Here is a 4,644-nt window from a genome sequence, read left to right on the forward strand (position 1 = left end):
GCCAATTTTTATAGTAAGACCCAATTTAGAAACCCGATTAGAACCCGATATAGAACCCAATAGCAACGCCAATACGAACCCAAAAAACAGCCAACCAGCGTGGCGATGTCACAAGCCTGCAGCGGAGATTCAGCGTGGCCAACGAGGGAAACCAGGTATACCCATAAAAACCCCATAGAAACCCCATGAACCCCATTAAAACACCAAGTGTAACCCATATAACCCCTTACACCAGTAGTCAAACCCCTCGTCAATTAAACACATTAAACCCTATATAAACCCCATTATAAGCCCATCTTACAACCCATTAAACAACCATATACTACCATAATAACCCCATTAAAACCCATTAAACATTAAAACCCCATATAACCCATAGTAAAACCCATACTACCCAATAAACCGCATTAAACCCAATGTAACCCTATAATAACCAGCAAATACACAATATAAACCCAGATTAGAACCATATGTTTTAGACCCGGACCCACCAGTCTGCCGTCCCCAACCTGCAGCGTCAGCGGTGGCCCACACGAGGAAAAGGCGTCGATTACCCATTAGAGACCCAAGAGAACCCATAGAACCCCGATAGAGAACCCCATATAAACCCCAAATTTTAAACCCCATATAACCCATTATAACCCCCTTTATAACCCAGTTAACCCCATATAACCCCATTAAAACCCAATTGGACCCATATAACCCATTTAAAAACCCCCTTTAAAACCATTTATATAAACCCAATTTGTAAAACCACCATATTTAACCCCATTAAAACATTAAACCCACTTATAACAGCCGCAATATAACCCCATTACTTACAACCCAATATAAAACATATTAACCAAATATAACCCATTGAAAACCCAGTTAGGGGGAAACCCCCTTATAAACGCCTTTAAACCCCCATATTTACCCATTTACAAAACCCCATTAGAACCCCCATATAAACCAATATTAAACCCCACTATTAAATTCCCATTAAAAAAATCCCCAAACTATACCATTTGTGAAAACCCCATATAACATCCATTATTTTAAGAAACCCCCATTTTACACAAAACCCCCATAATTAAAAACCAAATTTTTTCCTTCCCTCTTTTTTTTTGTCTTTTTTTTTTTCTTTTTTTGTTTTTGTGTTTTTTTTTTTTTCATTAGAACCCCATGTACCCCCATTAGAATGCATTAGAATCCCATATACCCCCCATTAGAACCCATTAGAATCCCATATACCCCCATTAGAACCCATTAGAACCCCATTAGAACCCATTAGAACCCATTAGAATCCCATATACCCCCATTAGAATCCCATTGGAACCTATGAGAACCCCATTGGAACCTATTAGAACCCATTAGAACCCATTGGAACCCATTGGAACCCATTGGAACCCATTAGAACCCATTGGAACCCATTAGAACCCATTGGAACCATTAGAACCCATTGGAACCCAATAGAACCCCATTGGAACCCAATAGAACCCATTGGAACACATTGGAACCCATTGGAACCCAATAAGAACCCCATTGGAACCCAATAGAACCCATTAGAACCCCATTAGAACCCCATATACCCCCATTAGAACCCATTAGAATCCCATATGCACCTTAGAACCTCATTAGAACCCATTGGAACCTATGAGAACCCCATTGGAACCTATTAGAACCCCATTAGAACCCCTTATAAACCCATCAGAACCCCATATACCCCCATTAGAACCCAATAGAACCCCATTAGAACCCCATATACTCTCATTAGAACCCCTTATAACCCCATTAGATCTGCATTAGAACCCCCCATACACCCCATATACCACCCTATACACCCCATATACCCCCTAATATTCCCCCATACACCCCATATACCCCATCCTATACCCCATATCCCACCCCATACACACCCTATATCCCCCTATACACCCCGTATACCACCCCATAATACCCCATTCAACCCGAGTTCAGGAACCCCCAATATACCACAGTAAGAATGCACCCTTAGAACCCCCATGTATGAAAGGCCCACTAGAACCCATTAGAATCCCAGGTATACCCCCATTAGAGATCCATTGGAACCGATGAGAAACCGCATTAGGAACCTATTAAAACCATTAGAAACCCAATCTGAGAACCCGATTGGCAAAGCCCATCTCGGAACCGCTGTAAACCCTAATTGTGGAACCCATTCAGGCCCATGGAACCAAATGATTAGGAACCACCATTTTGAACCACATAGAACCCGCTCCCCAACTAAACCCCAATTCGCGGAAGCACTATGGAACCCATTGACGGAACCCCAATGAAGAACCCCATTGGAAACCCAAATAGAAACCCATGTAGAAACCCTATTCAGAACCCCGCAGGTAACCTGTAAGAAACCCATCCTAGAGACATCCCATGATCCACCTTAGAACTCATTAGCAGACCAAGGAAGAAAACCGTATGGAGACCCCATTCGGAACCCTAGTTACAAACCCCATTAGAAACCCCTCATAAACCCATCACGAGAACGCCCATAATGACGCACCCATCTAGAACCCAAATAAGACCACCCATTAGAACACACCAATATATCGTTCTCATGATAAAGAACCCTGTATAAACCCCATTTACGATCTGGCTGTAGAACCCCCCATACAGCCCACACGATATTACCACCCTATACAGCCCCTATCACCCCGCATAATGATTCCCCCATAACACACGCCCATAGACTACCCCAGCTCCTTACCCCAGCTAATCACCACCCCATTAGCGCCACACCCCTATAGTCCTCGCACCTCAATAAGTATACACACCAGTAACCTACTCACCCCAGTATACCCCAGAGACATATCACCACCCCATACAACCACAGATAATACATCCCATACACCCCATGATCGCCCATAATTATCCCCTCATACACATCCCGCCATATATGAGCCAAAAAATCATATCCCATACACATTCATAGTATACCCATTCCTAGGCACCCCATAATAACCCGCAGAGCTATCCCAACCCATGATTCTACCCCATGTATTACCTCCCTGATATACCCCCACATGTACACCCCAAGAACCCCATATACCACCCCATGACACCCAGGTGAGTATAACCAATATAAACCCCCATAGATATCCCCATATAATCCCGGACTATAGGTCCTGGATCTCCTCACCTATCAGGGCGCTCTGTCCACCAATCGCTCCGATAGGCCCGCACTGCCTCTCATACTGACCACTCCAGTTAGTCACCCCACATATAAACCCCACTTATTCCCACCCGCATATCACTCCGCCATATAACCAACCCAAGGAATATTCCCACCCACATACACCCCAATATAACCCCATATCCCAACAACCCATAACACCCACAAACAATATACCCCCTGATATTCCCCCAACACCCGCATGTATTAACCCTCAACTATACCACCCCATACACCCTCATATATGTTAACCGCCATATAAACCCAGTGGTATCCCATATATCCGTCAACTTTTAGAGTCCTGGAATCTCCTCTATAGCGTTCGCGTGGGCGTCCCATCGCTCCGTATGCCCGGCAGTTTCTCTCAAATGACCACCCCATAACACCCCATATTAACGCCCACGTATACACCGAGCCCCCATCACATATCCCGCTTATATACTCGTTCCATATCCCACTCCGCCATACACCCCAACTATAACCCACTATACCCACTTGCCCTACACCCCAGGTAGCTCACCCCCCTGATAATCCCCCATACACCCCATATAACCCCATATACCACCCCATGTATCAGCCCCTAGTATGTAACCCCAATCATTAACCCGGCAATAAACATCCCCATATATCCCGTCAAACTATAGGTCCTGGATCTCTCTTATAGTGGCCGGCGTCCCATCAGCTCCGTAAGGGCCCGCACTTGCTCTCAATGACCACCCCCAATAGCACCCCAGTAGTCAACACCCCATATCACCACCCCAGTACCCCCGAGTATAACCCGCCATATCCCACCCACAAATTACACCCATATAACCGCCATTTCCCTCCATTACACCCCATAATAACCCCAGTATTCCCACCCCATACACCCATATACCCCAACCTGAGTATCCCCTCGCCACTATCCACCCCACTTTCCCCCTCATATCGCCCTCCATACACCCCATATTACCCATAATGTTCCCGCCCCATACGATACCCCATATACCCCCCCTCAGATATACCCGACGACCACCCATACACCCTCAAGTATACCGACCCCATACACCCATAATACGCCATAATATCCCCCCAATACACCCCATAATATCCCATCCTCCACCCCCATATCAACCCACAATATCCCACCCGCATACACCCATAAGCGCCCCTTGGATATCCTCCCCATGAACACCCCATATCAGACCCATATCCCACCCCATACACCCCATATACCCCCATGAGTGGTCCCCCCAATATACCCCAAATATCCCACATATACCCCACTCATATCCCCCCATTTACACCCCATATAACCCCATAATCCACATCCCATATAACCCCTTGGTAACCCCATATATTTCCCATATCCCCCCATACACCCCAATACTAGACCCCATATTCTCACGCTTCCATTAACGACCCCAGTATACCCCTGATATCCCCCCATACACCCGTATATACCACCCATTACA

General features: G+C 45.8%; 1 protein-coding gene across 1 annotated transcript in view; it reads left to right on the forward strand.

The window, feature by feature from the left end:
• LOC107307188 (carboxy-terminal kinesin 2-like) overlaps window positions 1-4,644 on the forward strand; it is a 51,922-nt gene that overhangs the window by 46,278 nt on the left and 1,000 nt on the right. The gene's annotated exons all lie outside the window — the stretch shown is intronic.

Source organism: Coturnix japonica, unplaced genomic scaffold (genome assembly GCF_001577835.2).
Source record: "Coturnix japonica isolate 7356 unplaced genomic scaffold, Coturnix japonica 2.1 chrUnrandom503, whole genome shotgun sequence".
Taxonomy (NCBI): domain Eukaryota; kingdom Metazoa; phylum Chordata; class Aves; order Galliformes; family Phasianidae; genus Coturnix; species Coturnix japonica.